Source organism: Neovison vison, chromosome 2 (genome assembly GCF_020171115.1).
Source record: "Neovison vison isolate M4711 chromosome 2, ASM_NN_V1, whole genome shotgun sequence".
Lineage (NCBI taxonomy): Eukaryota > Metazoa > Chordata > Mammalia > Carnivora > Mustelidae > Neogale > Neogale vison.
The window spans coordinates 111,760,946-111,787,945 of record NC_058092.1 but is presented as its reverse complement, the minus strand read 5'-3'; positions in this window follow the sequence as shown (position 1 = coordinate 111,787,945).

Below are 27,000 nucleotides of genomic sequence, written 5' to 3'. Positions count from 1 at the left end.
ACATCTGTCTGTGTGTCTGTGGAGGCAGTTCCTCAGCTTGTGTCAGAATGCCCCTGTTTGTCCATGGTGACTTACAGTAGTGGAATGTCCTCGGGGGCCTTGAGGTTTCTCCTATTCTGTAGGGTTGTGACCAATGGAATGGGCACTGTTTCCTAGGAGAGGGCAGGCACAGTTCTGTGGTATGGCTCCAGCGGACCAAACCTGGAGGCTGTGTGTGCCAGTGCTGTGGGGACAGACGTCTGAAAACAGAAACCCGGCTCAGGTTTGGGGCCCAGGTTATGGTAGGCTTTATCTACACTCCGTGAGGGGATCTCCTCACTATATCAAGGAGGGCGATTGGGAGACAGTCGCTCAGTCTTTTTTCTCTGGATGTTGTGTCCACGATGACCGTTTAATGTAGTGGTGGCCTCATGGGGGCGTTGATGTGTCTCCCTCTCTGGTGATTTGCCCAGGTCCCTAGAGTTTGGGGGTTATTCTGTGGGAAGGGAGGAGTCCTGTTTTCTGCCTCAGGGGTCCCCCCCAATAGAGAGATATTAGAGCAGAGCAATGGGTACTGAAAACTGGAATACCTGCCCTCTGTTAAGGCCTGGGGGCCTATGGGCATGGTAAGCCCATATGCGGGCCCTTGGTTAGCCACTGAGAGGCGTTACTTGAATACGGGACTCACGCTGAGAGTCACAGTACGTGTGTGTGCCCAAGGTGGCCATCAAGCACGTGTGGCCTCTCGGACCACACAGGATTTCCTACACTGAAATTGAACAGCATGCCAACCCCAAGGTTTCTTGACATGGGGAAGAAGGAATTCTGATTTCTGCATCACATTCACCCCTGGGCAGTGATTGGAGATAAGGTTTAGATTTTGAAGCCTGAAAACCGAGGTTGAGAAGAGATGGCGACCTGAGGCCATGGCGGGTCTGATGTGTTCAGTTTGGGATCAACTGTCTGGGTGTCGTTTGGGATGTCTGGTCTCAGACTGTGCCAGACAGGGCATTAGTACATAGGGTAGGCAGTATAATTGCGGTACAGTCGAGTGGAGTGCATTAGATAATCATTTGGCATTTCTCATTAGCAGCTTAGGGCAAAGTTTTTCTTCTGGAGGGCCGTCAGAGTGCTGCATTGTGGTTCCGGAATTTCCAAACTGGAGGACTTGTGGGCCAGGAGAGTGAGGACGAAAGTCTTAGAACACAAGCTATGCTTAGGTTTTGGGGTGAGGACACAGCAGGCACGCTCTGCAGAGCTGAATCGAGATCTCATGCATCTGAAGTCAGGGCGAGGATCAGATGTTTGCGCAGGTTGGAGTTTCTGTCCACATTAACCCCTTCGTGAAGGGGGGGCGGCATTATGAGGCCATGGAGGTTTTCCCATGATGGAAGTTGTGAGATGCTTTAAACCACAATGATTCCTTCTGTGGGACAATCAAGACCTGTTGGATGGCTCCAGGACATCCCATAAGGTAGTTTTCCAGAGTAGGGTTCTAAGGATGGATGGATGCCTGGGCAGCCAGCCTCACATTCCAATTGTCTCCCAGCGACAAGACACGTTTGATCTGCTGGCTCTGGGGTAACAACCCAGGGGGCTGAGTTGAAATGGACTCTCCTGAGGATGGGTCATAATTTGGGTTTGAGTCAATGGAGACCTTGGAATGCGGCAGTGGCACCAGGGCCCTCCCTGAAAGATTCTCCTAACCAGAATCTTTTGATATTTACACAGCTCCATTGAGCAACTTTTCCATGGGGAGATGAGATTTGTTCTTATTGGTGACTCAAGAAACTACCATATGCTGGTATTGGAAACCAGACCTCTGAGGAGAGATGCCTGAAAACCAAAGCAATGGATCCGATTAGGGCCTAGGGGCCTGTCCGGCTCAATCTTCTTCTCTGGGGACATCTGTTGACGGGTCTGAGTGGAGGTAGTTGCTCAGCTGGTGTCTGATCACCCGTGTTTGTACTGGGCGGCCTACACTATTGGGATGGCCTCGGTGACTTTGGAGGTTTCTCCTAATTTGCAAGGTTGTGGCCTATGGAATGGGAAGAATTCCCTTGGAGAGGGAAGGCACAGTCCTGAGGTGTGTCTCCAGAGACCCAAGCATGAAGGGTGAGTGGACCAGGGATGTCAGGACAGAAGTCTGAAAACACAAACTCCGCTTAGGTTTGGGGACGTAGGTATGGCGGCCCGATCTATAGACTGTGAGAACTCTTCGGAATATGAAAAAAGAGCGAGTGTGAGGCACTTGCTCAGGCTTTTGTCTCTGGATTTTGTTTCACCGATGGCCGTGGAATGTTGGTGTGGCCTCATGGGCCATGGACGAGTCTCCCTCTCTGGGGATTTTGCCCGATCACAAGAGTTTGGGTCATTCTGTGGGAAGGGAGGTGCCATTTTTTTTTTACCTCAGAAGTACCACCAAAAGAGGGATTCCAGAGCATAGTCCTGGGGAGGGGCAACTGGACAACCTGACCTCTGGTTAACATTGGGGAACTAGAGGCATGGCAAGCCCCACATGCGGGTTCTTGGTCGATACACTGAGAGGCCTTCCTTGAGGATAGGGCTCACGCTGAGGTTCACAATGCATGTTTGTGCCCAACGAGCCCTCAAGGCTGGGCGGGGTCTAATGTACCATGCTGGTTTCTCCTACACTTAACGTTGCACAACATGTCAACCACAAGGTTTCTGGCCATGGGGAAGGAGGAGTTCTTATTTCTGCAACACGCTCACCCCTGGATAGTGATTGGAGTTAAGGTCTAGGTTCTGAAGCCTGAAAACCAAGGTTGGGAAGAGATGAAGACCTAAGGCCATGCTGTGTCCAGTGTGCTCAGTGTTTAGCCAGCTGTTTACTGTAGGTCAGGAGGTATGGGCTCAGGCAGTCAGGGAATTAGTGTCCAGGCTAGACTGTATCATTGGGGTGCAGTCGAGTTTCATACAGGTTGATACTCATTTGTGGTTACCAGGTAGCCCCAGAGGGCAAATTTTTTCTTCTGGAGGGCAGGCACAGTGCAACATTGTGGCTCCGGAATTCCCAAACTGGAGGGCTTGTGGGCCAGGAGTGTGAGGATGAAATTCTGAGAACACAAGTGAGACTTAGGTTTTGGGCGAGGGCACGACAGGCACCCTCTGAAGTGATGATTCAAGATCTCATACACCTGAAGATAGAGTTTGGATCAGACGTTGGCTCAGGTTGGAGTTTCTGTCCATGAAGTCACCTTCATGAAGGGGAGGGTCTCATGAAGCCATGGAGGTTTTCCCACGATGGGAGTTGTGAGATGCTCCAAACCACAATGGTTCCTTCTGTGGGACAGTCGAGACCTGTTGGATGGCTCCAGGGTGTCCCATAAGGAAATTCTCCAGAACAGGGTTCTAAGGATTGATGCCTGGACAGCCCGCCTCCCATTCCAGTTGCCTCTTAGGGACAAGGCAAGTTCGATCAGCTGGCTCTAGGAAAGAAACCGAGTTGGGTAAGTTGGAATGGACTCTCCTGAGGATGGGTCATAATATGCGTTTGTGTCCATGGAAACCTTGGAATGGGGTGGTAGGATGGGGGCCATGAAGGATGTTCATAACCGGAGGTTTTGATGGAGCTCCAAGGAGTACATTTCCTATGTGGAGATGAGAATTGTTTTGTTGAGTGCCTAAGGAATATCCCATATTCTAGTATTAGAAACCAGGCCTCTGAGGAGAGATGCCTGGAAACAAAGCACTGGATCCGATTAGGGCCTAGGTGCCTGTCCGGTTCAATCTTCTTCTCTGGGGATATCTGTCTATGGGTCTGAGGGGAGGTAGTTGCTCAGCTTGTGTCAGATCGCCCCTACTTGTCCTGGGCGGCCTATAATTTGGGATGGCCTCAGGACTTTGGAGTTTTCTCCTAATCTGTAGGGTTGTGGCCAATGGAATGGGCAGAATTCCCCTGGAGAGGGCAGGCACAGTCCTGAGGTGTGGCTCTAGGGGCCCCAGCTTGGAGGGTGTGTGGGCCAGGCCTGTGGGGACAGATGTCTGAAAACACAAACTCTGCTTAGGATTTGGGACATAGGTATGGCACAGCCGATCTACAGACTGTGAGGAGAACTCTTAGGGACTTGAAAAAGGGTGAGTTTGAGGGGCTTGCTCAGGTTTTGTCTCTGGATTTGTGTCAACAATGTGGGTGGAATGTTGGCGTGGCCTCATGGGCCATGGACGGGTTTCCTTCTCAGAGGATTTGGACTGATCCCAAGAGTTTGGGTACATTCTGTGGGATGGGAGGAGTCCTTTCCGTTTTTTTTTTTTCTTTTTACCTCATGTGTCCCACCAAAAGAGGGATTCCAGAGCAGAGCCCTTGGGAGGGACAACTGGACAACCCCACCTCTGGTTAAGTTTTGGGGCCTAGGAACATGGCAAGTCCCATATGCGGGCTCTTGGTCCAAACACTGAGAGGCCTACCTTAAGGACAGGGCTCACACTGAGGGTCACACTGCCTATTTGTGCCCAACAAGGCCCTCAAGCATTGGTGGGGCCTCAAGGGCCATGCTGGTTTTTCCTACACTGAACGTTGGAGAACATGCCAACTACAAGGTTTCCAGCCATGGGGAAGGAGAAGTTCTGATTTCTGAATCACATTCACCCCTGGTCAGTGATTGGAGTTTAGGTCTAGGTTCTGAAGCCTGAAAACCGAGGTTGGGAAGAGATGAAGACCTAAGAACCTGGCAGGTCCGATGAGGTCAGTGTGCGGCCAGCTGTTGAGTGTAGGTCCGGAGGTGCAGGCTAAGGCTGTGTCAGACAGGGCATTAGACAAGGTATAGTGTATAACTTGGGTGCAGTTGAGTGGCGAGAAGGTTGATCCTCATTTGGGGTTTCTGGGTAGCTCCATAGGGCAGTTTTTCTTCTGGAGGGCAGGCAGAGTGCAGCATTGTGTCTCCAGAATTCCCAAACAGGAGAGCTTGTGGGCCAGGAATGTGAGGACAGAAATCTGCAATCCAGGCTTAGGTTTTGGGACAAGGGCATGGCAGGCACACTCTGCAGAGCTGAATCGAGATCTCATGCACCTGAAGCCAGGGCGAATATCAGACTTTTACTCAGGTTGGAGCTTCTGTCCAGGACTTCTCCAGAACTTAGACCTTATCCCCAGAGAGGGAGACTTGTACATGGCCCATGAGGCCACCTCGACATTCCACGGCCATCGGTGACACAAAATCCAGAGACATAAGCTTGAGCAAGCACCTCACTCTCGCCCTTTGTTCATATCCCAAAGAGTTCTCCTCACGGTCTATAGACTCGGCCTGCCATACCTACGTCCCCAAAAGTAAGTCAAGTTTGTGTTTTCAGACTTCTGTCCCCACATCCTGGCCCCCACAGCCTCCAGGCTGGGGTCCCTGGAGTGACTCCTCAGGACTGTGCATGTCTTCTCCAAGGTTATTCTGCCCATTACATTTGCCACAACTGTACAAATAAGGAGAAACCTCCAAAGTGTCTGAGGCTATCCCAATATTGGTGGCCCCCCAGGACAAACAGGTTTGATCTGACACTGGCTCAGCAACTACCTCCACTCAGACCTGTAGACAGATGTCCCCCGTGAAGAAGATTGAACCGGACAGGCCTCTAGGCCCTAATCGGATCCATTGCTTTGTTTTCCAGGTATTTCTCCTCAGAGGCCTGGTTTCCAATACCAGCATATGGGGGATTCCGAGGAACCAATCAGAAGAAATCTCATCTCCACATTGGAAACTTGTGCTTTGGAGCTGTCTCAAAACCTCCAGTGAGGAGAATCGCTCAGGGCCCGTGTGTCACCGCCCCATTCCAAGGGCCCCATGGACACAAACACACATTAGCACCCATCCGCAGGAGATTCCATTTCAACTCAGCCCCCTCCATTGCTCCCCCAGAGCCAGCATATTGAACCTATCTATTCACTAGGAGACAATTGGAATGTGAGGCGGGCTGCCCAGACATCCATCCTTAGTTCCCTGCTCTGGCGTCGATCTGTATGGGATGTCCTGGAGTGATTCAACAGGTCCCAATTGTCCATCAGAAGGAATTCTTGTGGTGTGGAGCATCTCACAACTCCCAATGTGGGAAAACCTCCATGGCCTCGAGATGCTGCCCCCTTCATGAAGGGGCCATAATGGACAGTAACTCCAGCCTGAGTCTACATCTGATTCTCGCCCTGACTTCAGATGCATGAAATCCCTATTCAGATCTGCAAAGGGTGCCTGCCGTGCCTGTCCCCAAAACGTATGCCTAACATGTGTTCTCAGACTTCCATCCTTATAGTCCTTGCCAACAAGGCATCCAGTTTGGGAATTCTGGAGCCACAATGCAGTACTCTGCCTGTCCTCCAGAAGAAAAACGTTGCCCGTGGAGCCATCCAGATATGCCAAATGAGGATCCACCTACATGCCACTCAACTGTACCCCAATTATACAATCTACCCTGGGCACTGTTGTCCTGTCTGACACAGCATGAGTCCTAAACTCCCAAACTACATGCAGACAGCTGGATCCACACTGAGCACATCGGACCCGACATGGCCTTAGGTCGACATCTCTTCCCAACCTCGGTTTTCAGACTTCAGAACTTAGACCTTATCTCCAATCCCTGCCCAGGGGTGAATGAGATGCAGAAATCAGAACTACTGCTTCCCAATGGCAAGAAAACTTGTGGTTGGCATGTTGCCCAACGTTTAGTGTAGGAGAAACCAGAGTGCGCCATAAGGACCCACCCATGCTTGAATGCTGCTAGGGCATAAACACGCACTGTGACCCTCAGCTTGAGTCCTGTCCTCAAGAAATGCCTCTCAGTGGCTGGACGATTAGATGGTATATTGGGCTTGCCTTTCCCCTAGGCCCGATTTTTACACAGATTTCTCATTGTCCAGTCGCCCTCCGCAGGGCTCTGTTCTGGAATCCCTCTTTTGGTGGGACACCTGAGGTAACAAAACAGAAAGGACTCCTCCCATCCCACAGATTGACCCAAAATTCTTGAGATCGGTCCAAATCCCCAGAGAGGAAGACCCGTCCATGACCCATGAGGCCTCCCCGACATTCCACGGCCATAGGTGGCACAAAATCCAGAGACAAAAGCCTGAGCGAGCACCTCACACTCGCCTTTTCTTCATATCCCGAGGAGTTCTCCTCACGGTCTGTAGATCGGGCATGCCATACCTACGTCCCCAAACCTAAGCTGAGTTTGTGTTTTCAGACTTCTGTCCCCACAGTCCTGGCCCACACACCCTCCAGGCTGGGGCCCTTGGAGCCACACCTCAGGACTGTGCCTGCCCACTCCATGGGAATTCTGCCCATTCCATTTCCCACAACTGTATAAATTAGGAGAAACCTCCAAAGTCCCCAAGGCCATCCCAATAGTGTAGGCTGCCCTGACAAGCAGGGGCGGTCTGACACCAGCTGAGCAACTACCTCCACTCATACCGTAGGCAGATGTTGCCAGAGAAGATTGAACCCGACAGGCCCCAAGGCCTTAATTGGATCCATTGCTTAGGTTTCCAGGTATCTCTCATCAGATGCCTGGTTTCCAATACCAGCCTATGGGGGTTTCTTGAGGCACCAATCAGAACAAATCTCGTCTCGACATGGGAAACTTGCCCTTTGGAGTTGTCTCAAAACCTCCATTTAGGAGAATCGTTCAGGGCCCTGGTGCCACTGCCCCATTCCAAGGTCTCCATGGAAACATACCCACATTAGGTTCCATCCGCAGGAGATTCCATTTCAACTCATCACCCTCGGTTGCTCCCCCAGAACTCAGAGGTAGAACCTGTCTTGTCTCTGGGATACAATTGGAATGTGAGGCGGGCTGCCCAAGTATCCATCATTAAAACTGATGTCTAACTCTGGTGCTGTTCTGTATGGGACGTCCTGGAACAATCCTACAGTTCTCAAATGTCCCACAGAAGGAATCCTTGCATTTTGGAGCATCTCACAACTCCCAACGTGGGAAAACCTCGATGGCTTTGTGATGCCCTCTCCCCCTTTATGAAGGGGCCATCATAGAAAGGAAATCCAACCTGAGCCTATGTCTGATCTTCGCCCTGACTTCAGATGCACGAGATCTCGATTCAGCTGTGCAGAGTGTGCCTGCCTTGCCCTCGCCCAGAAACCTAAGTCTAGCTTGTGTTCTTAGACTTCTGTCCTCACACTCCTGGCCCCCAAGCCCTCAAGTCTGGCAATTCCGGACCCACAATGCAGCACTCTGCCTGCCCTCCAGAGGAAAAATATTGCCCTATGGAGCTTCCCAGATAACTTAAATGAGGATAGGCCTACACGGCACTCTACTGTACTGTACCCAAATTATATAATCTAACCTGGGCAATAATGCAGTGTCTGACACAGCCAGAGCCCAGACCTCCTGACCAACACCCAGATAGCTGAGCACATCAGAACTGCAATGGCCTTAGCTCGTCATCTTTTCCCAATGTAGCTTTTCAGGCTTCAGAACTTAGACATTAACTCCAAACCCTGCCAAGATGCAGGAACCAGAACTGCAGAAATGTGATGCAGAAATCAGAACTCCTCCTTCCCCATGGCAAGAAAACATGTGGGTGGCATGTTGTCCAACGTTCAGTGTAGGAGAAACCAACGTGCACCATGAGTCCCTGCCCATGTTTGAGGGCTGCGTTTCACACAAACATGCATTGTGACCCTCAGTGTGAGCTCTGTCCTCAAGTAAGGCCTCTCAGTGGCTGAACCAAGAGCCCACATATGTGGCTTGCCATGCGCCTAGGCCCCCAATCTTAACCAGAGTTTGGGCTGTCCATTCGCCCCTTCCCAGGGCTTTGCTCTGGAATCCTTCTTTTAGTGGCACAGCTAAGGTTAAAAAAAAAAAAAAAAAAAAACAACACAGAACGGACTCCTCCCATCCCACATAATGACCACAAAATCTTGGGATCGAGCCAAATATTCAGAGGGAGACACATCCATGGCCCATGAGGTCACCCCTTCATACCATGTCCTTTGGTGACACAAAATTCAGAGACAAAAGCCTGATCAAGTGCCTCACGCTCCCTCTTTCTTCATATCATGAAGAGTTCTCAAGGTCTGTAGATCGGGCCTCCCATACCTATGTCCCCAAACCTAAGCTGATTTTCTGTGTTCAGACTTCTCTCCCCACAGCTCTGGCCCACACACCCTCCACACTTGGGCCCCTGGAGCCATACCGCAGGACTGTCCTTTCCCTCAGCAAAGGAATTCTGCCCATTTCATTGGCCACAAACTTGCAAATTAGGAGAAACCTCCAAAGTCACTGAGGCCATCCCATTAGTGTAGACCTCCCGGGGCAAATAGGGGTGATCTGACACAAGCAGTGGAACTTCCTCCACTCAGACACATAGACAGGTGTCCCCAGAGAAGAAGATTAAACCAGACAGACCCCGAGGCCTTAATCAGATACATTGTTTTGGTTTCCAGGCATCTCTCCTCAGAGTTCTGGTTTCTAATACCGGCATATGGGGGGTTACTGAAGCACCAATGAGAACAAATCTCATCTCCCAATGGGAAACTTGCTTGTTGGAGTTGTGTCAAAACCTCCAGTTAGGAGAATACTTCATGGCCCCGGTGCCACTGCATGTCCACTCCATGGACATAAACCCACATTACGACCCATCCTCAGGAGCGTCCATTTCACCTCAGCTAGGAAACGATTGGAATGTGAGGCGGGCTGCCCAGGCATCCATCTTTAGAACGCGTCTCTGGAGTCATTCCATATGGGACGTCCTGGAGCCATCCAACAGGTTTAGATTGACCCACAGAAAATCCTTGTGGTTTGGAGCATCTCACTATTCCCAACATGGGAAATCCCTTATGGCCTCATAATGCCCCTCCCCCGCTTCATGGAGGGGCTGTCGTGGACAGCCGCCATGACCACACTAACATGCTGGATATGGGCCCCAAACACTGGGTGGCTCACACTAGGTCAGTGCTCAGGTTCTGTCAGACACAACACTAGTGGCCAGGGCAGCCTATAAATCGGGATTCCCTCGAGGGCCGAGCAGAGTGATCCTCATGCGGGGTTTCTGGGCAGACTCACCTGGCCCTTCTTCTTTCTATGGCAAAGGCAGAATGCAGCTTGGTGGCTCCAGAATTCCCTATCAAGAGGGCATGGTAACCAGTCGGGTGAGGATGGAATTGTAATTACATGTTACGGTTTAATTCAGTGCCAAGCGGAAGCCATTTCAATGTGCAGCGGCTTATCGAGTCATCCAACACCTGAGTAAGAGCAGATGTCAGACGTTTACTCACACTAAAGTTTGTGTCTATGATGACTGACAAATGGAGAGGTGACATCAAGTGGCCATGGAGGATTTCCCATACTTAGGATTGTGAGATGCTCCAAATAGCAAGGTTTCCTTCCTCTGGACAGGTGGAGTCTGATTTGTTTGTTCCCGGGTCCCCCATGTGGAAAGTTTGGGCAGCAGAGCTCTACCATTCAGACCGGGAAACCATAGTTCCATTGACCATTGCAGCTGAAGAACATGGCAGGTTTGTCTGGTGGCTCTTGGGCGAATTAACAAGGCCTTGAGTTGACTTGGAATGCCTTGCACATGGGACGCAGTGCTCCTGTTACCAGGGAGATATTGGAATGTGTTGGTAGCTAAGGTGCCATGGATTCTCCTACCCCGAGAGATTGGCACCGGTCCAAGAGCACAATTCCCTTCTGGGGCCAAGAGATGTTCTGTTGTGTGGCTCAGGGACCACATGTTGTATCATAAGTTAGTATTCCAGAACAGCCCTCTGAGGACTGATGCCTGAAAAACGCATCTAGGGTTCCAATGAGGTCCTACGGGCATGTCAGGTTCAATCTTCTGACTCAGGACCATTGACGTGGGTGTTTCATACTGTGCATTAGCATCCAGAGCAGCTACAATATTGGGTTTGGGCTCAGAGGACTTGCAGGTTTCTCCTAATCTGGACAGTTTGGGCAACTGTGAAGGGCACAGTTTCTTTGGGGATGGCAGGCTCAGTCCTGTGGTGTGGCTCCAGAGACCCCATCCTGGATAGCATGTGAGCCATGGTTTTGGGAGAGACTTCTGCTAACACAAGCTCAGGTTAGGGTTAATGGCGAGGTGATCACAGGCCCAGTGCGTAGACCTGGAGTGCGTCTCGTCAGGAACTGTATTTAGGGTGACTGGAAGGCGATATCAGAGACTTTTCTATCTGGATTGTGTGTCCAGGAAGTCCTCGGAATGCAGGTGTGGTCTCATGGGTCCATGGGAGACTTCCTCTCTAAGGAACCTGATGGCTTTCCAAAGTTTCTTGTTTTTTTTTTTGGAAGAAGGGAAGAGTGCTGTTTTCCATCTTAGGGGTGCCCCCAAACAGGGATTCCAGAGAGGGGCTCTGTGTCTGGGCACTGGGAAAATCCCACCAAGGGTTAGGATTTGGGCCTTGGGTCATGCCAGGCCTGCAATTTGGGATGCTGGTGGTGCACTGAGAGGGCTTGTTTGAAATCATGCTCAGGATGAGGGTCACAATGCCTGTTTGTGCCCAGGGTGGCCCTCAGGAGTGGGTGTGGTCTCATTGGCGATGCAGCTGTCTCCCACTCTAAGGGTTGGAAACCCATCCTAACAGCCAGGTTTCCTGCCCTGGCGGAGGAGCAGTTATCTTTTGTGTTTCAGCTTCCCCCATTGTCAGGGATTCTATCAAAGGTCTGGGAACAGATGCCTGAATACCAAGGATGGGTAGAGAGGATGGACTGGGTCCATGGCCAGTCTCACATGCTGTATATGGGCCCACCTCTCTGGGTGTCTGACACGAGGTCGGGGCTCAGGCTCTGTCAGACATAGCACTAGTGGGCAGGGCAATTTACAAATCAGAGTACGATCAAGGGTTGAGCAGAATGATCCACATGTGTGATTTCTGGGAAACTCACCAGGCACTTCTTCTTTCTATGGTGAAGGCAGAATGATGTGTGTGGCTCCAGAACTCCCTATCAAGAGGGCTTGGGGACTTGTTGGGCGATGGTATAATTGTAATCACAAGCTGTGGTTAAATTCAGTGCCAAGCAAAAGGGAGTTCCAATGCATAGCGGCTTATTGGAGACATCCAGCACCTGAATAAGGGCAAATATCAGATGTTTGCTCAGACTGAAGTTTGTGTCTCTGATTACTGACAAATGGAGGGGTGGCATCAAGAGGTCATGGAGTATTTCCCACACTGAGGCTTGTGAGAGGCTCTAAATAGCAAAGTTTCCTTCTACTGGACAGGAGGAGTCTGGTTTGTTTGTTACAGTGTCCCCCATATGGAAAGTTTGGGTGCAGAGCTCTCCTTCATGGATGCCAGGAAAGCACAGCTCCATTGACTATTGCAGCTGAAGATCACGGTAGGTTCGTTCTGGTGGTTCTTGGACAAAGAAACAAGGCTTTGAGTTGACGTGGAATCTCTTACACATCGGTCACCAGGGAGATATTAGAATATGCTGGTGGCTAAGGTGTCATGCAGGATTCTCCGACCCTGAGGCTTTGACACAGGTCCAACGAGATATTAGAATATGCTGGTGGCTAAGGTGCCATGTAGGATTCTCTGAACCTGAGGATTTGACACAGGTCCAAGAAAATGGTTTCCTTCTGGAGACAGAAGTTGTCCTGTTGTGTGGCTCAAGGACGACATGTGGTATCATATGTTGGTATTGCAAAACAGCCCTTTGAGGAGAGATGCCTGGAAATCTAATTTACGTTTTCAATGAGGTCCTAGGGGGCATGTCAGGTTCAATCTTCTGACTCAGGATCATTGACTTGTTTGTCTGCCTGGATGTAGATGATCAGGGTGTTTCAGGCTGTGCATTTGTGTCCAGAGCGGCCTCCAATAGTGAGGTGGGCTCAGGGGCCTTGCAGGTTTCTCCTAAACTGGTGGGCTGGGCAACTGTGATGGGCGCAGTTTCCTTGGGGAGGGCAGACAAAATCCTGTAGTGTGGCACCAGAGACCTCATCCTTGAGGGCATATGAGCCATGGTTTTGGGAGAGAAGTCTGCAAACACAAACTCGGGTTAGGGTTAAGGTGATGTGATACAGGCCCAGTACATAGACTTGTAGGGCAGCTCCTAAGGAACTGTAATTAGTGGGACTCGAAGGGGGAAGCACAGGCATTTTTATCTGGATTGTGTGTCCAGGATGGCCTCGGATAACAGGTGTGGTCTCATGGGTCCAAGGGATATTTGTCCTCTCTAAGCATCTTGGTGGCTACCAATAGTTGAGTGGTTTTTAGGGGAAGGGAAGAGTGATGTTTCCTATCTTAGGAGGATGCAAATCAGGGTTTCCAGAGATGGCCTCTGGGTCTGAGCGCTTGGAAAATCACAACAACGGTTAGGATTGGGCCTAGGGCCATCCCAGGCCTGTAATGCAGGATCCTCGTGGTGCAATTGAGAGGGATTTTTTGAAAGCATGCTCAGGCTGAAGGTCACAATGCCTCTTTGTGCCCAGGGCAGCCCTCAAGAGTGGGTCTGGACACATTGGCGATGCAAGTGTCTCCACTCTGAGGGTTGGACAACCATCCCAACAGCCACGTTTCCTGCCATGGGGAGGAGCAGCTCTCTATTGTGCTTCAGGTTCCCCCATTGGCAGGTATTCCAGCAAACGTCTGGGAACAGATGCCGGAATACCAAGGATGGGTAGAGAGGATGGACTTGGGCCATGGCTGGTCTCACATGCTGGATATGGGCTCCGCTCTCCAGGAGACTGATTCGAGGATGGGGCTCAGGCTCTGTCAGACACAGCACTAGTGGCCAGGGCATCCTATAAATCAAGTACCCTCGAGGGTGAAACAGATTGATCCCCATGTAGGGTTTTTGGGCAGACTCACCAGGCACCACTTCTTTCCATGGGGAAGGCAGAATGCTGCATTGTGGCTCCAGAATTCCCTCTCAAGCGGGCATGGGGACCAGTTGGGTGAGCATGGAATTTTAAACACAAGCTGCAGTTAAATTCAGTGCCAAGCAGAAGACAGTTCCAAAGTGTAGCGGCTTATTAAGACATCCAGCAACTGAGTAAGGGCAGATTTCAGACTTTTGCTCACACTGGAGTTTGTGTCTATGCTGACCGACAAATGGAGAGGTGGCGTCAAAAGGCCATGGAGGATTTCCCATGCTGAGATGGGAAATGCTCCAAATAGCAATTTTCCTTCTACTGGGCAGGTGGAGTCTGGTTTGTTTGCTCCGGGTTCACCCAAGTGGAACATTTGGGTAGCAGATCTCTCCCCCATGTATGCCGGGAAAGCACAGCTCCTTTGACCATTGCAGCTGAAGAACAGGGCTGTTTCCTTCTGGTGGCACTTGGGCAAAACACCAAGGCCTTGAGTTGACTTGGAATCTCTTGCACATGGCTCACAGTTCTGGTTTGTTATGTGAGATGTCCTAGAATGTGCTGGTGGCTAAGGTGCCATGCAGGATGCTCCTACCCTGAGGGATTAGAACAGGGCGAAGTGCATAGTTTCCTTCTGGGGACAGGAGATGATCTGTCGTGTGGCTCAGGGACCACATGTTGTATCATAAGTTAGTATGCCCGAACAGGCCTCTGAAGACAGATGCCTGAAAACTTAGTCTAGGGTACAATGAGGTCTTAGCGTCATGTCACATTCAATCTTCTGACTCAAAAGCATTGACTTGAGTTTCTGCCTAGATGTACATGATCAAGATGTTTCAGACTGTGCATTTGCATCCAGAGCGTCCACCAGTATTGGGGTGGGCTCAGGGCCTTGCAGGTTTCTCCTAATGTGGAAGGTTTCGGCAACTGTGACGGACACAGTCTCCTTGGGGATGGCAGGCACAGTCCTGTTGTGTGGCTCCAGAGACCCCATCCTGGAGGGCATGAGAGCCATTGTTTGGGGAGAGAAGTCTGCAAACACAAATTCGGGATAGGGTTAGTGGCAAGATGATTGCAGGCCTAATTCATAGACCTGGAGGGCGGCTCATCTGGAACTGTAATTAAAATGACTGAAAGGCGGTAGCACAGGCTTTTCTCTCTGGATGAAGGCGGTAGCACAGGCTTTTCTCTCCACGATGGCCTCAGAATGCAGGTCTGTTCTCATGGGTCCATGGGAGACTTTTCTTCTCTATGGATCCTAGTGGCTTCCAATAGACTGGTGGCTTTTCGGGGAAGGGAAGAGTGCTGTTTTCCATTTTAGGGGTGCCCCAAAAGAGGGATTCCAGAGACGGGCTCTGGGTTTGGGCACCTGGAAAACCCCACCAAGCTTTAGGATTTGTGCCTAGAAGCGTACCATCCTGCAATGCAGGATCATAGTGGTGCAACTGAGAGGGATTGATTTAAATCCCTCAGGCTGTGGGTCACAATGCCTGTTTGTGCCCAGGCCGGCTCTCAGGAGTGGGCGTGGTCTCACTGGTCTTGTAACTGGCTCCTAATTTGAGGGTGGGACACCCATCACAACAGCGAATTTTTCTGCCATGAGGAACGATGAGTTCTCTGTTGTGCTTCAGGTTCCCCCATTGGCAGGGATTCCAGCAATGGTCTGGGGACAGGTGCCTAATACCAAGGATGGGTAGAGATGACATACATAGGCCATGGCAATCCCAAATGCTTCATGTGGGGCCCACTCTCTGGTGACTGGCACTAGGTCGGCACTCAGGCACTTTCAGACATAGCACATGTGGCCTGGGCCACCTATAAATCGGGGTTCTCCAGAGGGCCAAGTAGATTGATCCTTTTGTGGGATTTCTGGCCAGACTCACCAGGCAATTATTTCTATAGGGAAGGCCGAATGCTGTGTTGTGGCTCCAGAATTCCCTATCAAGAGGACTTGGGGACCAGACGGGTGAGAATGGAATTGTAAACACAAGCTACAGTTCAATTCAGTGCCAAGCGGAAGGCAGATCCTATGTGCAGCGGCTTCTTCAGGATATCCAGCACCTGAGTAAGGGCAAATGCCAGATATTTGCTCACATTGAGTTTGCATCTATGATGACTGACAAATGGAGGGGTGGCGTCAGGAGGCCATGGAGGGCTCTTCACATGGAGGCTTATGTGCTGTTCCAAAGAGCAAGGTTTCGTTCTACTGGACAGGTGGAGTCTGGTTTATTTGCTCCAGGGTCCCCTATGTGCAAAGTTTGGATAGTAGAGCTCTACCGCATGGATGCCTGGAAAGCTCAACTCCATTGACCTTTGCAGCTGAGGAACATGTCAGGTTCATTCTGGTGTCTCTGGAGCAAAGTACCAAGTCCTTCAGTTGACATGGAATCTATAGCAGATGGGCCACAATGCTGGTTTGTTACCAGAGAGATCTTAGAATGTGATGGTGGCTAAGGTGCTGTGCAGGATTCTACTACCCTGGGGTTTGGCACAGATGGAAGGGCACTGTTTCCTTCTAGGGACAGGTGATGTTCTGTTGTGTGGCCCAGGGACCACATGTTGTATCATAAATTCGCATTCCAGAACAGGTCTCTGAGGACTGATGTCTGAAAACTGAATCTAGGGCTCCAATGACGTCCTAGAGGCATGTTAGGTTCACTATTCTGACTCATTATCATTGATTTGGCTGTCTGCCTGGATGTAGGTGTAGGCTCAGGGCCTGGCATGTGTCTCCTTATCTAGAAGGTTTGGGATACTGTGACGGGGATGGCAGGGACAGTCCTGAGGTGTGGATCAAGAGACCCCATCCTGGAGGGCATGTGTGCCATGGCTTTGGGAGAGAAGTCTCAAAACACAAATTTGAATTGGGGTTAGTGGCGATGTGATTGCAGGCCCAATGCATAGATCTGGAAGGTAGCTCGTCTGGAACTGTAATTACGGTGACTGGAAGGCGGTATCACAGGCTTTTCTTTCTGGATTGTGTGTCCAGGATGGCCTCAGAATGCAGTGTTTTCTCATAGGTCCATGGGAGAGTTTTCCTCTCTATGGATCCTGGTGGCTCCCCATAGTTTGGTGTCTTTTTCGGGGAAGGGAAGAGTGATGTTTTCCAGCTTAGGGGTGCCTCAAAACAGGGATTCCAGAGACGGGCTCTGGGGCTGGGAACCTGGAAATTCTCACAAGGATTTAGGATTTGTGCCTAGAGGCATACCAGGCTGCAATGCGAGATCATGGTGGTGCATCTGAGAGGGATTGTTTGAAAGCATGCTCGGGCTGAGGGTCACCATGCTTGTTTGTGCCCGGGGTGGCCCTCAGGAGTGGGCATGGTCTCATTGGTTTTGTAACAGGCTCCCCCTTTGAGGGTTGGACACCCATCAAAATAGCCAGGTTTATTGCCATGGGGAAAGAGGAGTTATCTATTGTGTTTCAGGTTTCCCCATTGGCAGAGATTCCAGCAAAGGTGTGGAAACAAATGCCTGAATACCAAGAATGGGTAGAGATGATGTACTTGGGCCATGACCATCCCAAATGCTAGATATGGGGCCCGCTCTCTGGTGGTTGAAACTCGGTCGGGGCTCAGGCTCTGTCAGAAACAACAAGGTTTCCTTCTTCTGGGCAGGTGAAGTCTGTTTTGTTTGCTCTAGGTTCCTCCATGTGGGAAGTTTGTGAAGAAGAGCCCTCTGGCACGGATGCCTGGAAAGCACACCTCCATTGACCTATGCAGCTGAGGAACATCACAGGTTCGTTCTGGTGCCTTGGGGTGAAGTACCAAGGCCTTGAGTTGACATTTGATCTCTTGCAGATGGGTCAAAATGCTGGTTTGTTACCAGGGAGATCTTAGAATGTGTTGGTTGCTAAGGTTCCAAGCAGGATTCTCCTACCCTGAGGGTTTGGCACAGGTCAAAGAGCACGGTATCCTTCTGGGGACAGGAGATGTTCTGTCGTGTGGCTCAGGGATCACATGATGTGTCATAAATCGGTATTCCAGAATAGGAACCTGAGAACAGAAGCCTGAAAACCTAATGGGGTTCCATTGAGGGCCGAGGGGCATTTCAGTTTCAATCTTCTAACTCATGATCATTGACTTGAATGTCTCCCTGGATGTAGGTGATCAGGGTGTTTCAGGCTTCACATTTGCATCCAGAGTGGCCTGCAATATTGGGGTGGGTTCAGGGGCCTTCCAGATTTCTCCTAATCTGGAAGGTTTGGGAAACTGATATGCACAGCGTCCTTGGGGATGGCAGCCAGAGTTCTGTGGTGTGGCTCCAGAGATCCCAATCTGGTGGGCATTTGAGCCATGGCTTTGGGAGAGAAGTCTGGAAACAAAAATTCGAGTTAGGGTTAGTGGCGAGGTGATCGCAAGCCCAAAATATAGGCCGGGAAGGCAGCTCATCAGGAACTTTGATTAGAGTGCCTGGAAGGCAGTAGCACAGGCTTTTCTCTCTGGATTGTGTGTCCAGGAAGGCCGTGGAATGCAGGTGTGGTCTCATGGGTCATGGGAGATTTTTCTGCTCTAAGGATCTTTACGGCGCTCCATAGTTTGGTGGCTTTCTCCAAGCGCAAATGGAAGAGTGCTGATTTCCTTTTTAGGGGTGCCCCAAAACAAGGATTCTCGAGACGGGCTTTGGGTCTGGGAGCCTGGAAAATCTCACCAAGTGTTAGCATTTGGGCCTGGGGGTGTACAAGGCCTATAATGCGTGAACCTGGAAGTGCAACTGAGAGCGTTTTTTTGTTTGTTTGTTTTGTTTTGTTTTGTTTTGTTTTTTTTGAAAGCATGCTCAGGCTGAGCTCAGAATGCCTGCTTATGCCTAGGGTGGACCTCATGAGTGGGCGTGGTCTCATTGGCCATACATCTGTCTCACACATTGGACACCAATCCCAACAGCCACACATCTCTCTCACACATTGTCTCACACATTGGACACCAATCCCAACAGCCAGGCTTCCTGCCATGGGGAAGGAGGAGTTCCCTACAGTGCTTCAGGTTCCCTCATTGGCAGGGATTCCTGCAAAAGTCTGGACAGAAATGCCTGAATACCAAGAATGGGTAGAGATAACGGTCCTGGGCCATGCAGGGTCTCACATGCTGGTAATGGGCCATGCTCTTTGGGTGGCTGACAAACGGTTGAGGCTCCAGCTCTGTCAGACACAACACTAGTGGGCAGGGCAGCCTATAAATTGGGATTCCCTCACGGGCCGAGCAGATTGAGTTTCTGTGCACACTCATCAGGTCCTTCTTCTTTCTATGGGGAAGGCAGAATGCTGCGTTGTGGCTCCAGAATTCCCTATCAAGAGTGGTTGGGGACAAGTAAGGTGAGGATGGAATTGTAAACCCAAGCTACGGTTCAATTCAGTTCCAAGCGAAAGGCTGTTCCAGTGTGCAGCGGTTGATTGAAATATCCATCATCTGAGTTAGGGCGAATTTCAAATGTTGCTCAAGATGGAGTTTGTGTGTATAATGACTGACAAATGCAGGAGTGGCGTCTTGAGGCCATGGAGGATTTCACATGTTGGGCCTTGTGAAAACTCCAAACAGCAAGATTTCCTTCTACCAGAGAGGGGGAGTCTGGTTTGTTTACTCCAGGGTCCCCTATGTGGAAAGTTTTGGTAGCAGAGCACTCCTGCATGAATGTCTGGAAAGCACACCTCCATTTACCATTGCAGCTGCGAACATGGCAGGTTCATTCTGGTGGCTCTGGGACAAAGTACCAAGGCCTAGAGTTGACATGGAGTCTCATGAAGATGGGTCACAATGCTTGTTTGTTACCAGGGAGATCTTACATGGTGCTGGTGGCTATGGGGCCATGTAGGATTCATCTACCCTGAGGGTTTGACACCAATCCAAAAGCAGGGCTTCATTCTGGGGACAGGAGATGTTCTATTTTGTGGCTCATGGACCACACGTTGTACCATAAGTTGGTATTCCAGAACAGGTCTCTGAGGACGGATTCCTGAAAACTTAATCTAGGGTTCCAATGAAGTCCTAGGGGAATGTCAGTTTCAATCTTCTGACTCAGGACCATTGACTTCGGAGTCTACCTAGATGTAGGCTGTTAGGGTGTTTCAGACTGTGCATTTGTGTACAGAGTGGCCTCCAGTATTGGGTTGTGCTCTGAGGCCTTGCAGGTTTCTCCTAATCTAGAAGGTTTGGGCAACTTTGACAGGCACAGTTTCCTTGGGGATGGCAGGCACAGTCCTGTGGTGTGGCTCCAGAGACCCCATCCTGGAGGGAATGTGAGCCATGGTTTTGGGAGAGAAGTCTGCAAACACAAACTCGGGTTAGTTTTAGTGGCGAGGTAATTGTAGGTCCAATGTTTAGACCTGGAGGGAAGATCTTCAGAAACTGTAAATTGGGTGACTCAAAGGCGGTAGCACAGGCTTTTGTATCTGGGTTGTGTGTCCAGGATGGCCTTGGAATGCAGGTGTGGTCTCATTGGTCTATGGGGGATTTTTCCTCTCTAAGGATACTGGCAGCTCCCAATAGGATGGTGGCGTTCTCGTTGAACGTAAGAGTGTTGTTTTCCATCTTAAAGGCCCCAAAACAGGGATACCAGAGATAGGCTGTGGGTCTGGGTGCCTGGAAAATCCCACCAAGTGTTAGGATTTGGGCCTAGGGGAGTAACAGGCCTGCAATGAGTGACCTGGGCGTGCAACTGAGAGTGTTTGTTTGAAAGCATGCTAGTCTGATTGTCACAATGCCTGATGTGCCCAGGGCATCCCTCATTGGTGGGCATTGTCTCCTTTGCCATGCAGCTGGCTCCCACTTTAAGGTAGGCCACCCATCCCAACAGCCAGGATTCCTGCCATGGAGAAGGAGGAATTCTCTATTGTGTTTCAGGTTCTCCCATTGGTGGGATTCCAGCAAAGGTCTGGGGACAGATGCCTGAATACCAAGGATGGGTAGAAATGAGGGACCTGAGACATGGCCAATCTCACATGCTGGATATGGGCTCGACTCTGAGTGGATGACATGAGGTGAGGGCTCAGGATCTGTTCTACACAGGACTAGTGGCCAGGGCTGCCTATAAATCAGGGACCCTTTGAAGGCTGAGCAGATTGATCCTCATGTAGAGTTTCTGTGCAGAATCACCAGGCCCTTCTTCTTTCTAAGGGGAAGGCAGAAAGCTGTGTTGTGGCTCCAGAATTCCCAATCAGTAGGGCTTGGAGACCAGTAGGGTGACGATGGAATTGTAAACCAAAGCTAAGGTTCAATTCAGTGCCAAGTGAAAGGCAGTTCCAGTGTGCAGTGGCTGATTCCAGATATACAGCACCGGAGTAAAGCAGATGTCAGATGTTTGCTCATCCTGGAATTTTTGTCTATGATGACAGACTAATAGAGGGGTGGTGACAAGACGCCATGGAGGATTTCCCACGCTGGGCCTTGTGAGATACTCCGAACAGCAAAGTTTCCTTCTACCGGACAGGGTAAGTCTGGTTTATCTGCTCCAGGTTCCCCCATGTCGAAAGTTTGGGTATCAGAACACTCCCTTATGGATGCCTGTAAAGCACAACTCGCCTGACGATTGCAGCTGTGGACCATGGCAGGTTTGTTCTGGTGGCTTTGGGGAGAAGTACCAAGCCTGGAGTTGACATGGATTGTCATGAAGATGGGTCACAATGCAGGTTTGTTACCAGGGAGATCTTAGAAGGTGCTGGTGGCTGTGGGACCATGTAGGATTCATCTACCCTGAGGGTTTGACACTGGTCCAAGAGCATGGTTTCTTTCTGGGGACAGGAGATGTTCTGTTTTGGGGCTCACGGACAGCATGTTGTATCATAAGTTGGTATTCCAGAACAGGCCTCTGAGGACAGAGGCCTGAAAACCTAATCTAGGGTTAAAATGAGGTCATAGGGGCATGTCAGATTCAATCTTCTGACTCAGGAACATTGACTTTGATGTCTGCCTAGATGTAGGTGATTAGGGTGTGCCAGACTGTGCATTTGTGTACAGAGTGGCATCCAGTATTGGGGTGTGCTCTGGGGCCTTGCAGGTTTCTCCTAATCTGGAAGGCCTGGGCAACTTTGACAGGCACAGTTTCCTTGGGGATGGCGGGCACAGTCCTGTGGTATGGCTCCAGAAACCCAATCCTGGAGGGCACGTGAGCCATGGCTTTGGGAAAGAAGTCTGCAAACACAAACTCGGGTTAGTTTTAGTGGCGAGGTGTTCATAGGCCCAATGCATCGACCTGGATGGGAGCTCGTTGGGAACAGTAAATCACATACCTCAAAGGCAGTAGCACTGGCTTTTATATCTGGATTGTGTATCCACAATGGACTAAGAATGCAAGTGTGGTCTCATGGGTCTATGGGTGATTTTTCCTCTCAGGTATCCTGGAGGCTCCCTATAGTTTGGTGGCTTTCTCAGAGATGGTAGAGTTCTGTTTTCCATATTGAGGGTGTCCCATAACAGGGATTGCATAGACGTGTTCTGGCTCTGGGCACCTGGAAATACCCACCAAGGGTTATGATTTGGGCATTGCGGCTTACCAGGCCTCCAAAGCAAGTCCTGGAGGTACAACTGAGAGCGTTTGTTTGAAAGCATGCTGAGGCTGAGGGTCACTATGCCAGCTTTGCCCGGGGCGGCCCTCAGGAGTGGGCGTGGTCTCAAAGGCCATGAAGTGGCTTCCACTCTGAGTGTTGGACACCCTTCCCAACTTCCAGGAATCCTGCCATGGGGAAGGAGGAGTTCTCTATTGTGATTCAGTTCCCCGATTGGTAGGGATTCCAGGAAAGTTCTGGGGACAGATGCCTGAATACCAGGGATGGGTAGAGATGGCAGACATGGGTCATGGCCAGTCTCACATGCTGGATATGGGCCCCACCCTCTGGGTGGCTGACACAAGGTCAGGGCTCAGGCTCTGTCACACACAGCACTACTGCCCAGGGCAGCCTATAAATAAGGTTTCCCTCGAGCACCGAGATTAATTAATGAGATTAATCCTCATGTGGGCTTTCTGGGCAGAATCACCAGGCCCTTCTTTCTATGGGGAAGGCAGAATGCTGTGTTGTGTCTCCAGAATTCCCTATCACGAGGGCTTGTGGACCAGTAGGGTGAGGATGGAATTGTTAAACCAAGCTACGGATAAATTCAGTGGCAAGTGAATGGCATTTCTAGTGTGCAGTGGCTGATTCAAATACCCAGCACCTGAGTAATGGCAGGCATCAGATGTTTGCTCATGCTGGAGTTTGTGTCTATGATGACTGGCAAATGGAGGGGTGGCGACAAGGGGCCATGGAAGATTTCCCACGCTTTGGCTTGTGAGATGCTTCAAACAACAAGGTTTCCTTCTATCGGACAGGGACAGTCTGGTTTGTTTGCTCAAGAGTCTCCCATGTGGAAAGTTTGGGTAGCAGAGCACTCCCGCAGGGATGCCTGGAAAGCACACCACCATTGACCATTGCAGCTGTGGATCATGACAGGTTTGTTCTGGAGGCTCTGGGGCGAAGTACCAAGGCCTTGAGTTGACATGGAGTCTCATTAAGATGGGTCACAAGGCTGGCTTGTTACCAGTGAGATCTTAGAATTTTCTGGTGACTAAGGGGCCGAGCAGGATTCATCTACCCTGAGTGTTTGACACAGGTCTAAGAACACGGCTTCTGTCAGGGGAAAGGAGATGTTCTGTTGTGGGGCTAAGGGACCATATGTTGTATCATAAGCTGGTAATCCAGAACAGGTCTCTGAGGACAGATGCCTGAAAACGTAATCTAGGCTTACAAAAAGGTCCTAGGGGCATGTCATGTTCAATCTTCTGACTCAGGAACATTAACTTGGGTGTCTTCCTGGATTCAGGTGATCAGGGTGTTTCAGAATGAACATTCGCGTCCACAGTGGCCTCCAATATTGGGGTGGGCTCAGGGGACTTGCAGGTTTCTCCTAATCTGGAGGGTCTGGGCAACTCTGACGGGAACATTTTCCTTGGGGATGGCGTGCACAGTCCTGTGGTGTGGCTCCAGAGACCCCATCCTGGAGGACATATGAGCCATGGTTTTGGGAGAGAAGTCTGCAAACACAAACACAGGTTAAGGTTAGTGGTGAGGTGATCACAGGCCCAACGCATAGACCTGGAGGGTAGCTCGTCAGGAACTGTAAATCAGGTGCCTCGAAGGTGGTAGCACAGGCTTTTGTATCTGGATTGTGTGTCCAGGATGGCCTTGAAATTCAGGTGTTGTCTTATGCGTCCATGGGAGATTTTTCCTCTCAAGGATCCTGGCGGCTCCCTATACTATTGTTGCTTTCTCGGCGAAGGGAAGAGAGCTATTTTCCATCTTAGGGGTGCCCCAAAACAGGGATTCCAGAGATGGGCTGTGGTTCTGGGCTTCTGGAAAATCCCACCAGGGGTTAGGATTTGGGCTTAGGAGCATACCAGGCCTGCAATGCGAAATCCTGGAGGTACAACTGAGATAGTTTTTTGAAAGCATGCTCAGGTTGAGGGTCACAATGCCTGCTTGTGTCGAGGGCAGCCCTCATGAGTGGGCGGGGTCTCCTTGGTAATTCAGATGGCTCCCACTCTGGGACACTCATCCCTAAAGCCAGGATTCCTGCCATGGGATAGGAGGAGTTCTCTATTGTGCTTTAGGTTTCCCAATTGGCAGTGATTCCAGCAAAGTTCTGGGACAGATGCTTGAACCAAGAATGGGTAGAGATGACAGCCCTGGGCCATGGCCAGAGTCACATTCTGGACTTGGGACCCGCCCTCAGGGTCCTGACACAAGGTCAGGGATCAGGCTCTGTCAGACACAACAATAATGGCCAGGGCAACCTATAAATCAGGGTTCCCTCAAGGGTCAAGTAGATTGATCCTCATGTATGGTTTCTCGGCAGTCTCACCAGACCCTTCTTCTTTCTATGGGGAAGGCAGAATGCTGTGTTGTGGCTCCAGAATTCCCTATCAAGAGGGCTTATGGAACACTAGGGTGAGGATGGAATTGTAAACCGAAGCTACTTTTAAATTTGGTGCCAATAAAAAAGCAATTCCAGTGTGTAGCAGCTGATTCAAATATCTAGCACTTGAGTAAGCGTGTATGTCAGTTGTTTTCTCACGCTGGAGTTTGTGTCTATTATGACCATCAAATGGAGGGGTGGCCTCATGAGACCATAGAGGATTACCCACTCTTGAGCTTGTGAGATACTCCATACAGCAAGGTTTCCTTTTACTGTACAGGGGAGTCTGGTTTGTTTGCTCCAGGGATCCCCATGTGGAAAGTTGCTATCAAAGCACTCCCGCTGGATGCCTGGAAAGTACACCTACATTGACCATAGAAGCTGAGGAACATTGCAGTTTTGTTCTGGAGGCTCTGGGGTAAAGTACCAAGGCCTTGAGATGTCATGGAGTCTCATGAAGATGGGTCACAATGCTGGTTTGTTGTCAGGGAGATCATAGAATGTGCTGGTTGCCAAGGGTCGTGCAGGATTCATCTACCCAGATTGTTTGACAGAGGTCCAAGAGCACGGCTTCCTTCTGCGGACAGGAGATTTTCTCTTGGGTGGCTCAGGGACCACATGTTGTATCATAAGTTGATATTCCAGCACAGGCCTCTGAGGACAGATGCCTGAAAACATAATCTAGTGTTACAATGAATCCTAGGGACATGTCAGGTTCAATCTTCTGTCTCAGGACCATTGGCTTGGCTATCAGCCTGGATGTAGGTAATAGGGTGTGTCTAACTGCGCATTTGCATCCAGAGTGGCCTCCAGTATTGGGGTGGGCTCAGGGGTCTTGCAGGTTTCTCCTCATCTTGAGGGTTTAGGCAACAGTGACAGGTAAATTTTCCTTGGGGAAGACAGGCACAATCTCGTGGTGTGGCTCCAGATACTCTGCAAAAACACAAATTCGGGTTAGGGTTAGTTGTGAAGTGATCACAGGCTAGATGCATAGACCTGGACAGCAGTTCGTTGGGAACTGTATTTAGGGTGACGGGGAGGCAGTAGCACAGGCTTTTCTCTCTGGTTTGTGTGTCCCAGATGTAATCCGAATGAGGTTTGGTCTTATGCGTCCATGGGACACCTCTTCGCTCTAAGTATCCTGGTGGCTCCCCATAGTTTTGTGGCTTTGTCAGGGAAGGGAAGAACGTTGTTTTGCATCTAGAGGTGCCCCAAAACCGGGATTCCAGAGATAGGCTCTGGGTCTGGGCACCTGGAAAATCCCACCATATGTTAGGATTTGGGTCTTGGGGCGTACAAGGCCTGCAATGTGGAATCCTGGTGGTGCAACTGAGAGGGCTTGTTTGAAATCATGCTCAGGCTGAGGGTCACAATGCCTGTTTGTGCCCAGGGCGGACCGCATGATTGGGCGTGCTCTCATTGGCCATGTAGCTGACTCCCACTTTGAGGGTTTGACATTAATCCCAACAGTCAGGTTTCCTGACATGGGGAAGGATGAGTTATCCATTCTGCTTTAGGACCCCCAACTGGCAGGGGTTTTCAGCAAAGGCTGGGGACAGGTACCTGAATACCAAGGATGGGTAGAGCTGATGGACTTGGGACATGCCTGGTCTCACATGCTGGATATGGGGCCTGCTCTCTACATGGCTGACACTAGGTCTGGGCTCTGGCTCTGTCAGACTCAGCTCTAGTGCCCAGGGCAGCCTATAAATCCGGGTACCCGCGAGAGCTGAGCAGATTGTTCCTCAAGTGGATTACCTGGAGAGATTAACCAGGCACCTAATTTTACTATGGGGAAGGCGGAATGGTGGGTTATAGCTCCAGAATTCCCTTTCATCAGGGCTTTCAGACAAGTAGGGTGAGGATGGAATTGTAAACACAAGCTATGGTTCAATTCAGTGCCAAGGCGAAGGCAGTTCCAATGTGCAGAGGCTGATTTGAGATATCCAGCACCTCAGATAGGGCAGATCTTGATGTTTGCTCACACTGGAGTTTGTGTCTATGATGACTGAATAATGGAGGGGTGGCGTCAAGTATCCAATGACGATTTCCCACACTGATGCTTGTGACATGCTCCAAATAGCAAGGTTTCCTCCTTCTTGACAGGTGGAGGATGGTTCGTTTGCTCCAGGGTCCCCCATTTGGAATGTTTGGGGGGAGAAATCTCCCGCATGGATGCCTGGAAAGCACACTTCCATTGACCATTGCAGCTGAGGAACATGGTAGGTTCCTTCTGGCGGCTCTGGGGCGAAGGACCAAGGCCTTGAGTTGACTTGGAATCTCTTGCAGATGGGTCACAATGGGTTTTGTTACCAGGGAGATTTTATATTATGCTGGTGGGTAAGGTTCCATGAAGGAT